Below are 13,379 nucleotides of genomic sequence, written 5' to 3' on the forward strand. Positions count from 1 at the left end.
CCTAAGTAACCTGCCCATGCTCACACATGTGGCAAATGGACCATCTGAACTTAGTGACTCTGATTCCAGATGTAGCTTTCTTTTCTAATGCACCTCCATGTCTTGAACTTCAAACCTCATGGCATCCTGCCTACTTGTTTAGTAGATGATGATTTTATTTCATTGAGCTCTAAAATGCGAAAAGCTCATTTAGTGTAGTTAATAGTATTTATCCATTATAAAGAACTCTCTTACCCTAAACCTAGCTGTTCCAAACACAGAAAATTAAGCAAAATATCTTGAAGGTCACTGAGGGAGATGGAGATGGAGAAATGCAAAATATTTACACTGGACAAAAGGGAAGCAAAGCAAAATTTGTAGGCAAAGAATTTTATTTTGAATACTGGCTTAAGCGTTTGTATGACCCCAATGCAAGTCATTTAAACTCTCTAGGTCTCAGTTACTTCATCTGCAAAATGAGGAGGTAGGCATAAATAACTTCTAAGGACCTTTCCCACTGAGAATTTGTTCTCCTATGATCTTTGAGGGTTTAAAGGAAAAATATGGGAAGATTGAGACCATTTCTGTTCCCTAAATTAGAATTTTTTAAGGTCTCACCATGGCCAGATAAATAGGATAGTGGATAAAGTACCAGGTCTGGAGTCTAGAAGACTTGAATTCCCAATTCTGACCTCAGACACTTATTAGCTGTATAACCTGTGTTAACCCTATTTGCCTCAGTTTCCTCATCTATAAAATAAGCTAGAGAAGGAAATGGCAAACCACTCCAGTATCTTTGCCAAGAAAACCCCTAGAAGGAGTTACAAAGAGTCAGGCATGACTGCACAATAACAAAGATCTCACCATTTTAAGTAGAAGGACCTACATTCAGATCTACGTCTCCCAAGTTCTAGATTCTTCCTAGGTTTTGTGCCACTTTGAGATCTCCTAGAGCCTCCTAGAGCTTCATCTATTAACTAGAGTCAGGAATATTACCATCATTGGCATAAAGAATGATGAGGGGGCAGCCAGTTAGCTGTGGATAGAGGAGCAGTCCTGGAGTCAAGAAGAACTAAATACAAATAAAATAATAATAATAGCTTTTTTTCAAAATATATGCAAAGAATCTGGAACCATGATCAAAAAGTTATCAAACTGTGCATATACTTTGACCCAGCAGTGTTTCTACTGGGCCCATATCCCAAAGAGATCTTAAAAAAGGAAAAGGGACCCACATGTGCAAAAATGTTTGTGGCAGCCCTCTTTGTTGTGGCCAGAAACTGGAAACCGAGTGCATGCCCATCAATTGGAGAATGGCTGAATAAATTGTGGTATGTGAATATTATGGAATATTATTGTTCTGTAAGAAATGACCAACAGGATGATTTCAGAAAGGCCTGCAGAGACTTACATGAACTGATGCTGAGTGAAATGAGCAGGACCTGGAGATCATTATATACTTCAACAATACTATATGATGATCAATTCTGATGGACATGGCCTCTTCAACAATGAGATGAACCAAATCAGTTCCAACAGAGCAGTAATGAACTGAACCAGCTACACTCAGCGAAAGAATTCTGGGAGATGACTATGAATCACTACATAGAATTTCCAATCCCTCTAATTTTGTCTGCCTGCATTTTTTATTTCCTTCACAGGCTAATTGTACACTATTTCAAAATCCGATTCTTTTTATACAGCAAAACAACTCTTTGGAAAGCAAACCACCAACAACAAAAAGAGTGAAAATACATGTTGTGATCCACATTCAGTCCCTATACTCCTCTTTCTGGATGCAGATGGCTCTCCATCACTAGTCTGTAGGAATTGCCTTGAATCACCTCATTGTTGAAAAGAGTCAAGTCTATCACAGTTGATCATCACATAATCTTCTTGTTGCTGTGTAGAATGTTCTTTTGGTTCTACTAATTTCATTTAGTATAGTTCAACTCTAGCCTCAGACACTTACCACTTCCTAGATGTGTGATCCCGAGCTCACTTAACACCAATTGCCTTGCCAAAAATGACGAGGTTTTATTAGAATCTCACCAGTAGAGGGGAACACAAAAAGTGGCAATAAAAAATCACATTTATATAATGTTTGAAGATTTGCAAAGTGCTTGATAGGACTTATAATTCAATGGTCATCCAGCCTCTTCTTCTAGCCAAATATTATTACCTTTTTATAGAAATCTAGGCTCAAAAAGGCAAACAGATTTGCCCAGTGTCGCATATAAACTCTCACTCACACAGGTAAGTCAGATCTCTAGAGGACTAGTACATCTCTTTCTAATGCTTCTAACTCAACCCCCCTTCCTAATGTTCTCCCTAATATCAACTGCTAGTTACAGTTATCACCTCTCATATGTAACCATAAGTAAAATTTAAATAGTGCATATGTACCAGACACTGTGCTAAGAACTGCACAATTATTATTCCATTTAATCCTCACAACAACCTAGGAGCTAGATGCTATTATTAACTCATTTTACAGATGAGAAAATTGGGCCAGAGGCAAGTGACTTGCCCAGGATCACACAACTAGTAAGTCTCTGAGACTATTTTTGAATTCAGGTCATACATACACACACACACCATTCTACCCAGCTAGCAGTAATTAATACAGTGAATTAATATCAATATCATTTAACTAATTAACATCAGAGATTTTAATTGAAAAGATATAACAAAAATCAAAACACAAAAATAGTCCAACCTCCCCTCCCCAAATAGGAGAAACACTCCCCCTCTATCATCTCTGGTCCTAGGGAGAATGGATTCAGACTGAAAGTAATTGTTATAAAGTAGTCACAGCACCAAGGTCACGTCTGACTATGGCACTGCCAATGGTTAAGTTGTTGGTTGCTTTGCTGCAGGGTGTGGAGTCCTGGCTTCTGGGATGATCCACTGTTGGGCTGGGTCAATTCAGGGTTTCTATGAAAGTTCAGGTACAGAGATAGGGATTCCAGAATGAACTCTCCTCACTGGGACTTCTGCTCTTTAAAGAAGCCACAAACAAGAGTCAGATTCTGTCCTGAGGCAAGTGGAGCTGAGAACTCATGCACTCACAGGCTGGCCTGGTGGAGTGGAGGTGAAAGGCAGCCTCCCTACATCTACAAAGAGTCATCATCACAACTTACAGCCAGTAAAAGGAAGGAAAGATGATCAAGCTTCTCTCTTAGCGCCCTCGGTACGTTCTCATTCCCAGATCCACAACTGCAGAATTTCTGCTCCTACTTCGACCCAGAGAGGTGAGAGCCGTTCCATTTTGTGTCATTACAGACTTCCAGAAGCATGTCCCCTGGAGCTCCATGTGGACTGGCAGAAGACTGAAGTCCTTGTTCATGCTCTGAGAACTGATCCTCACTGACCAGACATTCTCCTCCTCTTCCTGATCTCCTACATTAGTAAATACTAGAACTGGGTCTTCCAATTCAAATTCCATGGATTTTTCCATCTCCTAATGTTGTCTTTTAGGTTGATCCCATTGGCACCTGAGGCAAGGTAATGCAAGTCAGATCTCTGAAGCTAGAGTTTGTAATCATTGGTTTTCTACACATCTCTGGGACCCATCCAGAATAAGGCTAGTCAGGTAGGCCAGAATCAAAATGAGTAAAAATTCAGTCAATCTCTCCCTGAACCTTAAAGCTCCATAAGAATACCAGCAGCTGACACTTAACCCGGGCCCTCCCAAAGGGATCTGAACTCACATACAGACATGAGCTAATTCCTAGGACACCTAATAAGGTAGTTTTAGAGAAGTGTCCACAGGCTTCTTCTTTTTGTTTTAAAAATGGGTAGACTGAGGCAGAAGGTTAAAGGTAGTTATAGCTAAAGGTTTCTGTATAAGGATTTAAAAAAAAAATAAACCTGTTATTTCATTAGTGGAAGAAATAATGAAATTTCCTCTATAAATGCAAATTGGCATGTATCTGAGGTTTATATGCCTAAGAGATTTGTCTAGGGTGAAAATATAATTGAATACCTCCCCCAACACACACACTTTTCAGGTCTATAGTAGCAGCAGAATTGAATTTGTCGGAAGGAAGGAAGGAAGGAAGGAAGGAAGGAAGGAAGGAAGGAAGGAAGGAAGGAAGGAAGGAAGGAAGGGAGGGAGGGAGGGAGGGAGGGAGGGAGGGAGGGAAGGAAGGATGGAGGGAGGGAGGGAGGGAAGGAAGGAAGGAAGGAAGGAAGGAAGGAAGGAAGGAAGGAAGGAAGGAAGGAAGGAAGGAAGGAAGGAAGGAAGGAAGGAAGGAAGGAAGGAAGGAAGGAAGGAAGGAAGGAAGAAAAGGAGGAAGGAAGGAAGGAAGGAAGGAAAGGAGGAAGGAAGGGAGGGAGGAAGGGAGAGAGAGAGAGAGAGAGAGAGAGAGAGAGAGAGAGAGAGAGAGAGAGAGAGAGAGAGAGAGAGAGAGAGAGAGAGAGAGAGAGAATATGAATGTAAGAAATAATTAAAGAAAGCAGTCTGAATTGAGGCCAGAAGAACTCCCTTCCTCCCACTTTGGGAGTGATTGGCCTGCCTTCCCTCCTGTTAATAAGTGCCTGTTCTGAAATACTAATACCGTTGCTAATGAAGAGCAGGTCCTGACTTTGGTGTCCATAGACCTGGGTTGGAATACTGAGCGATTCTGCTGTCAACTTGTGTAACTTCAGTCAAGTCTCTTCACTTGCTGAAGTTAGGCTTCCTCTTGAGGTGATTTCAACTGTCCAGTCCAGCAGTAAAGCCTGTGATCCTCCAGCAAACACAATCTACTTCCCGTGCCCTCCTTTCCCAGATTACAGGATCAAAACACAGATAGGGAAGGTATTGTTAGCTGAGGAAAGGACTTTTTAACTCAGGTGCAATCTTTCCATGGGGAGATCAGGAAGGGATATTTTCCTTCAGGAAAAAGCTCCTCATAAAAGGGTTTTAAGGTATGTCTGAGGAGGTGGAACAGAGATTTATTCACATTGGGGAGATCACATGTTTCAGAAACGGTGAACCTACCCCCTCCCAAGCAGAATCTGATTAGATGTTTTCAGTTCCCAGTGAGCTCCATTTCCCAGAGCCAGCTTCTATTCTAAGCTACTTTCCAAGTTGGAAAGAAATTTGGGGAAAGACAGTGGGGTAATAAGATATAATGGAAAGATCATTGAACCTAGAGATGTAAGGTAAAGTCCTATTCACTAGAAACCTCCAAGGGATCTTGGGCAAATCATTGCCCATTAAAACTCAGTTTCCCCTTTTGTGAATTAGGGGTTATAATGTTGATTGTCAGGATCAAATGAGATGTTTATTTCTTTCAGTTATGTTCGACTCTTTGTTATCCCATTTAGGGTTTTCTTGGCAAAGATACTGAAGTGGTTTATCATTTCCTTCTTTTCAGCTCATTTTACAGATGAAGGTTATAGATGAAGCAAATAGGGTTAAGTGACTGGTCTAAGATCACACAGTTACACACTTGAACTCAAATTTTCCTGAATCTAGGCCCTGCACTCTATCCACTTCACTATATACCTTTTGTTCAAATGATATAACATCACACAAGAAAATGCTTTTGAATTATAAAACACCATTAAAATGTGAGTATTATTCTGTAGCTGGATTAAATCCAACTAAACAGTCTGTAATAGTTGATATGTAACTACTTAAGTCACCCTATGATATCATGATAAGAATGTTTCTCATAGAGCTAACATGAATTTCTCTGAATGAGATGAATGAGAAATGAACCTAAATCCTTTTACTCTCATCTTTATAGGGGATGGAAAAGCTCTGGAAATTTACAAATTTATAGAGTCTCCACTTTGTACAAGGCGATGTATTAGATGCTTGATGAAATCTAAAATGAAACAAAATCCTTGCCTTTAAGAAATTTATAATCTCATTGGGTTACTTGCTGTTGTGGTGGGGAGGGGGAGTGAGAAGAAGGGAAAAGAGGGAGAAAAAATTTGGAACACAAGGTTTTGCAAAAGTAAATGTTGAAAACTATCTTTGAATGTATTTGGAAAAATAAAATACTATTAAGAAGCATATAATCTAGAGGGGAAAATAAGACCTGTACAGACAGTACAGAGTAGAGGAATATCCAACCATAGATTCCAGGTTGTCTTTGAAACTACCTCTCTCCCCACTGCCAACCCCCAAAGGTGATGTATGAGTGAGCAAAAGAAAGAATATTTAATCATGAGAGGTCCCAACTCTTGTCTCAGTAGCTGAGTCTAAACGGAATGTCAGAGCTCAGGACTTAGCTGTCATATTTCTCTTATCTCTTCCTAATAAAAATGGTTTTTGTTTTTTTTTTTCCCCATGCATCCATGTATTCATTCCCAGCTAAGCATTCCATGCTTCTCCAGACCCAGATTTCATCCTTTACAGAATTCTCATTCACCAACATCCCAGCCTGCTATGCTCACTCTTCAAAAGCTCCTCATGCTCCTCTTACCTTTCTGGATGATGGAGTTCCAAAAAGAAAATGAGATACGTACCAGACATACTTTTTTACATACCCAAATAATTATAACATGAAATAGAATATACAAAGTGCTAGGGGAGTTCTGAAAAAAAGGAGAGATTATTTCCAGCTTTGGTTGGGGATTACAGAAAAGGATAAAAAATTCCGAGTTTCTTCATATAAAGAAATTATCAGACAAAAGATCAATAGAATTTTAGATGGTGGAAAGAGGGAAAAAGAGAAAAAGGCAATATATGTATTCCAGATGAAGGGGACTGGGTATAAAGAACAGAAATAGGAAAAAAAAACAGTATAAATTCAAGAAAAGATAGGTCCAGTTTGTCTGGAAGTAAAGGTGAAGAGAAGATTAGACTGGAAAGGTCAATTAGAACCAGATTCTAGAAAGTCTTGAATGCCAAATTAAGGAGTTTAGAATTTATTGTTTAAAAATAAACCAAAAAAAAAAAATTGGTGGGCATTGCAACAAATGTAAGCAATGGTATTAGACCTCAGTCCCTAACTTGAAAGAGCCCTGTAAAGTCCCTCATTCTGATAGAAGCTTCTTGGAGGCAGACTGTTTTTTGTTTCATATTCAGTGTTTTGCACAGTGACAGTGCCTAGCACTTGTTGATTAGTTGGATGTGAAGAACTTGAGGTAGGGGAGACTTGGGTTTTCATTAAAACTAAATTCACCTTTGTATTTTTAAAAAATCCTCAAAAAGTCCAAAGGACAGTCCTACTCCTTTGCAAAAGCTCAAACGTTGTATACAATGAGTGTCTGATTTTTTTTTTCTTTTAAAAAAGTCTTTGTCATATGGGATGCTTCTGGTAGTGGTGGAGGGAAGAAGAGGAATAAAGAGGAAAGTTTAGTTGATACAAAAATAAAAAAGTAAAAATTTAATTTTAAAAAATACCTTCAAATAGGGAATATTCCTTTACTCTGAGGGGTTAAAGCAGAATATTGGAAACCCTTCTAGAGTTTGGAAAACACTATTATGAGCTGGTCAAGGGGAGGGGGGGAGGAAGAGTAGAAATGGGGGAGGTTAGGTAGCTAAGTCTTGGTAGCTCCCACAAGCCCAGTTTTAATGAGCTGTTCTCTCATTCATCTCAAGCTGTTTCTCCCATTGTGCCTGGCTCAGCCTTACCAAAGAGGGCTTTTTATCAGTCTCTGTTTGATCAGCTCTTTTTAAACTCTGCAATCCTTAGTTCCCCTACTGCCCCCACCCCACCCACCACCTCCAAACCAGCCCACCCCACCCACACATACCGAAGCAACTTCTCTCCCTGATACATGTCAGCCTGCCCCTAGCAACAGAGAGATTAGCCCAGGAACTGGCTCCCAGGGACACGCTCATTAGCTTTAGAAAAAAGGACACAGACAAGAAACCCCCCAGCTCAAAAAAAAAAAAAAAGAGGAAGAATCCAGTCTCAGGAAAGGGGAAAGAGGGGGAGGGCCTAAGAAGCTCACTGCAAGTTTCATCAGATTCTACAGACCATCTCGACTTATTCATATTTCAAAGCTTAATCAAGAGAGAGAGATGGCTTCAAAGTTAGACAGAAGGAAGGAAACAAGTGTTTATTAACTAACTACCTACAATGGGCCAGGCACTGTTAAGCACTTTTTACAAGTGTTATTTCATTTGACTTTCATAATAACTCCGAGAAATAAGTGTTCCTATTATCCTCATTTTACAGCTAAAGAAATTGAGGCAGGTAAATGAAGTGTCACAGCCTTTAAGTGTCTGAGGCCGGACTTCAACTTAGCTCTTTCTGGTTCCAGACCCTGCGCTCTGTCTATTGTACCATGGAGCTGCCTCTCTAAACATCCGAGTTCAAATCTCATGGCTCCCTGAGACACCCCTGTAGTTTCTAGGGAAATGTAGTATAGTGGAAAGAGTCTCAGAAATGTAGTTAGAAGTGCAAATCCTGGCTCTGCCAATACTCCTTTGACCTTACTCTCCTAGGGCCTCAGATGTTAAATTTCTGAAATGGAAGGCTTGGACCAAGAGACTTCCAAAGTTCCTAATCTTATAAACCTTTATTTAAAAAAAAAAAAAACTGTTCCCCACACAAAGGATAGAATCTCTAAGGATCCTCATATTTCAATTTGGGTCTTACCGCCACATTTTACAGATGAGGAAACTGAGTTAGGAAGTCACAGAATCAGGATTCCTCATAGATCTTCTGCCTGAAGCCAAATGCCTTCTCACAACACCATGGAATCCTCTCTCCTAGAAATAGAGGAACGGGCTCAATTACATTTGGAAGCTTAGATTCAGCATCTTCAGAGCCTACTGCTAACTCCCTGAGTGACTTTAAAGGAATCCTGGATCTCAATTTCCTCATCTATAAAGTGAAGGCATTCAGTGATCATTTCCAAGGCCCATAACATTGTTTGAATCAAAGTACCTCTGGCAGGGGACTCAGGAACAATACTGAGGCCCCATATTATTGCCACAGGGCACAGCACTGGGCCTAGAGGAAAAAGGGAGGATAGTATTGTGAAGAAGGAAGCAGGGTAATTTATAATCTCTCCAGGTTAGACAAAGATTGTGGTCTGTTTGGTTTTTTATGGTCTCATTTACCTAATAGTAGGTATGAATCAAATATCACCAACTTCTGATGTTTGATGGGCAAAAATATCATCTGAAGGCATTGTACTTGCCCACAGAGCCTTTTTGGAAGCCCCAGGAACTCTAGCCTACAGCTGTTGTTTCTATCACATTGGAAGGGGTAGGGAAGATAGGTTAAGGAAGACTTTTCCACCCCAGTAATGAGAAACTGAGTTGAATCAGAGAAACAGAGCTATCTCTTCCTCCTGGGACAACAGGAATAGAATCTTACCCAGCTTTGCTAAGGTCACCACCTTTTCTGGGTTCCACCCCATTCAGGGAGACCTTTGGCTCAGAGTTTTGATTTGGGAGATGCTGACCTTCCTGCTCAGTATCTCAAGTCTGGGCATATGCTCAAAGAAAACAAGCCAGAAGCTGACTAACTAAACAAGCTTCCATGGTTTGGGGCTGAAACTGAGAGGAACTGGCCTGTATCATGTTTGTTGGAATAAAATTAAATTTAGTATAATTTCAACTTCAATTCAACAGAATTAAGCACCTACTATGGACTGTGTGAAGTATTGAAGGTACCAAAAACCCCAACAAATAACCCTAGAAAATAATCCCTTCCCTCACTGAATAGCATAGACTATCAAAGAAAACAATCACCCATCTTCTAAAGAAGAGGCCTGTTAGATTTATTTTTCTGAACCCATATTCCAAATGTTCTCCTATTGCTTCTGTATCATTCTTCATTCCTCTAAATTAGCAACCTCAATATCTTCCATCTCCTATTACTATTTTCTCCTTTCTTTCTTTGCCCTCCCCCACAGCAATTCCACACCAAACTCTGAATAGTTCTAATCCTGATGTCCCTTAAGAAAAAATTGTAGGATTGTTTGAATGAATACCATGGAAATAGGACAAAGATGGCAGGCACTAAGTCAAGGAAAACTGGATTTAAACTGTACACATTATAGAATAATGACATGAGGCAGTGAATGACTTACCCTAATGCCCTAAAGACATAAGCCTGATTAAGAAACAGAAAAGCTAGACAATGCCTACCATTACCTTAACTTTGTAGGGTACACATATTGGCAGTCCTTGTCATCCCAAAATACCCCCTTTAATTTCCAGGGAGAGTAGAAAGAATCCTAGGAGCGGATTCACAGGGCCCGGATTTAAATCTGCTATCAATTTTTAGACAAATCACTCATTTTCCCTAGACTTTATTTTCTTTGTTTGTATAAATGAAAGCCTTGTACTAGATGATCTAAAAAAAAAGTCCCCTTCAACTCTAAAGCTATATTCCTGTGAAATGTTTTGTTTTGTCTTTTTTAATAACAGCTTTTTATTTTCAAAATACAAGCAAATATAGTTTTCAACATTCATCTTTGCAAGACCAAATTTTTCTCCCTCCCTTTCCTCTACTCTCCTTCCCTAGACAGCAAGCACTCCAATACAGGATAAACATGTGCAATTCTTCTAAACAGACTTCCACCTTTATCATGCTACACAAGAAAAATCAGATCAAAAGGGAAAATAAATGAGAAAAGAAAAAAATCAAGCAAACAACAACAAAAAGGTGAAAATACTGTATTGTGGTCCACATTCAGTTCCCACAGTGCCCTTTTGGGATACAGATGGTTCTCTCCATCACAAGTCCATTGGAACTGGCCTGAATCACCTATTGTTGAAAAGAACCAAATTGATCAGGTGATCATTACATAAATTTTTTTGCTGTGCACAATGTTCTATTGGTTCTACTCGCTTTACTTAACATCAGTTAGCATGAGTCTCTCCTTGCCTCTCTGAAATCATCCTGCTGATCATTTCTTAAAAAATAATATTCTATAACATTCACATATCATAATTTATTCATCCATTCCCTAATTGATGGACATCCACTCACTTTCCAGACCCTTAACACCACAAAAAGAGCTGCCACAAACATTTTTGCACATGTGGGTTCTTTCCCCTCTTTTATGGGAAGAGGGATCTCTTTGGGATACAGACTACTGGATCAATATGCTTTGTCTTTTAAAACTGATTTCTGGCACCAAGGATAAAACTATATATAAGGACCCTCACATATTTTTCAGTGTGTGTCCTCTAAACTTGAAGAGAGCAAAAGGGAACAGAGAAAGAAGAATAACATTCCCTGAAAATTACTCATGCCTGTCATTAGCTACAGGCAAAACCTCAGTTCAGGCCCCCCACACCCATTCTACACATGTATACACACACACACACACACACACACACACACACACACACACACACACACACACACACCCCACTCCCCAGTGGGTCAATCCTACTAAAACCCAACCTTGGGTAAACAAGGCAGATCAAAACAGTGGACCTTATCTATTATCTTGCTCCTTTCTTTCTCTAACTCAGTGGGGAAGATGGGGGGGTATTTAAGGGGAGGCAGCCCTTAGAACAACCTTTTCCAGCCTCCTCCCCTTCTCCCTTTATCTCCCCTCCCCTATCCTGTCTCCTCCCCCAGTGGCTCAGCTCCTGGTGAGCTACTGCTCCCTGCCAGTAGCTGTATTAACAGCTCAAGTCAAGGCTATTTTTGTTCTTTTCTACTTGTGGGAGGCACCCTCCTTCCTCGGGCCTCCAGGAAGCAGTCATCCATGTGTTTCTGGCTCTTTTGGGGGTGTGGGGAGGAGAGGAGGGGGAGTGAGTCTCTAGGTTACTTAACTTCTGCCTCAGCTTCAGTAAAATGGAGATAATAATAGCATTTCCTTCCCAGGGTTGTTATAAGGATCACATTTTAATGCACAATAGAAATGTTGTTGTTATATAACATGTGTCTGTATATATGTGTATTACAACATATACATATATATGTATGTATACATATATAATAAAAACTATATACACATACAGATTATATATGTGCATAGATACATACGTATATGTATATATGGGGAAAGTAGGAGGTTTAGGAAATGTGTATGTGTATGTGTATATATGTATACATATATATATGTACATACATATATATATATATGAAAAAAAGGAAGAAGGTAAGAGGTTTAGGGGGAAAGATAATAAGTTTAGTTTTAGACGTGTTGAATTTGAGATGTATATTGGACATCCAGTTCAAATTGTCTGAAAGTCGTGTGAAAATCTCAGAGGTGAGATTGTGGGGGGTATATATGCATACACATGTATACATGCATATACTCATACACGTAAGTATGTATATACACATACACATATGTGAAGGCAGAGAGAGAAGGAGGGAGGAAAGGAGAGAAAGAAAGGGAGGAGAGAAAGAGAGAAGGAAGGAAGGAAGAGAAAGGAAAAAGAGAGAGAGGCAGAGACAGAAACAGAGAGACGGAGAGAGAAAGAGAGAAATTGAGAGAGAGAGAGAGAGAGAGAGAGAGAGAGAGAGAGAGAGAGAGAGAGAGAGAGAGAGAGAGAGAGAGAAAGAGGGGAGGAAGGGAGAGAAAGGAAAAAGAGAGAGAGGCAGAGACAGAAACAGAGAGAGAGAGAGAGAGAGAGAGAGAGACAGAGAGACAGAGAGAGAGACAGAGAGAGAAACGCTACATACACAAAATGTTTTGATACTCATGAAGGTGACATTTTCTGGGGAGTTTCAGTGAGGATGCCTACACGTGCCTCAGAGTCAACAAGCCCAAAACCAGATTTATAATCTTTTGTCAAATACATTTCCCCTCCTCCATACTTCACTCAATCAACCTTGGTTGAGCACCACTACCTCCACTGTCTCCTCGCTTTGGAATTGTGGTGGTCTCCTTCTCCTTCTCCTTCATACATCCAACCATTGCCACTCTGTTGTAACAGGATCCTCTAGAGACTTCAGACATCCTCCAATCCTCTCACTTTGTAGATAAGGAAACAGAAGCCTAGAGACCTTAAGCAATTCATGAGTAGTAAGTGCCAGGGTTCCACCTCAGACTGGTGCACTCCAAATTCAGTGTTCGGTACTGAGACTAAGTCTTACATTAATAACCGCATATTCGACCACGATGTAAAGAGTATCTATTTAGAGTCAGGAAAACATGAATTCAATAAAGCCTCAGACACTTCCTAGTTATGTGACCCTGTGCAAGTCACTTATCCCTGTTTGCTTCAGTTTCCTTATCTGTAAAAATGAGTTGGAGAAAAAAATGTCAAGCCACTCCAGTATATTGCCAAGAAAACCCCAAATGGAGTCATGTACAATGAGCTATGTAGTCTCTGTTCTTTTTGGAGTCTCTGTTTCTTTATATATAAAATGGAAATAACACCTACCCCACAGGATTTTTCTGAGGATCAAATGAAATAATGTATGTTAGGAGCTTTCCAAAATTTAAATACCATCATTTATTATTCCCTGAGGGTATAGGTATCTTATTCACCTTTATAACCTCCCCAGAACTGAGTATATGTA

At 39.9% G+C, this 13,379-nt stretch overlaps 1 long non-coding RNA gene across 3 annotated transcripts in view; it reads right to left on the reverse strand.

Moving 5' to 3' along the window:
• Window positions 1–755: 755 nt before the first annotated feature.
• Window positions 756–13,379, reverse strand: part of LOC141556402 (uncharacterized) — a 44,033-nt gene continuing 31,409 nt past the window's right edge. For 2 of the 3 annotated variants that reach the window (XR_012486524.1, XR_012486522.1), the window contains exons 2-3: window positions 8,532–8,644; window positions 756–3,476 (exon numbers count right to left, since the gene is read on the reverse strand). This is a non-coding gene — a long non-coding RNA (uncharacterized LOC141556402). Of the gene's footprint in view, window positions 3,477–4,541; window positions 4,746–8,531; window positions 8,645–13,379 lie in introns of all 3 variants that reach the window. The other variant, XR_012486523.1, reaches the window with a different exon arrangement.

Source organism: Sminthopsis crassicaudata, chromosome 2 (assembly GCF_048593235.1).
Source record: "Sminthopsis crassicaudata isolate SCR6 chromosome 2, ASM4859323v1, whole genome shotgun sequence".
NCBI lineage: Eukaryota > Metazoa > Chordata > Mammalia > Dasyuromorphia > Dasyuridae > Sminthopsis > Sminthopsis crassicaudata.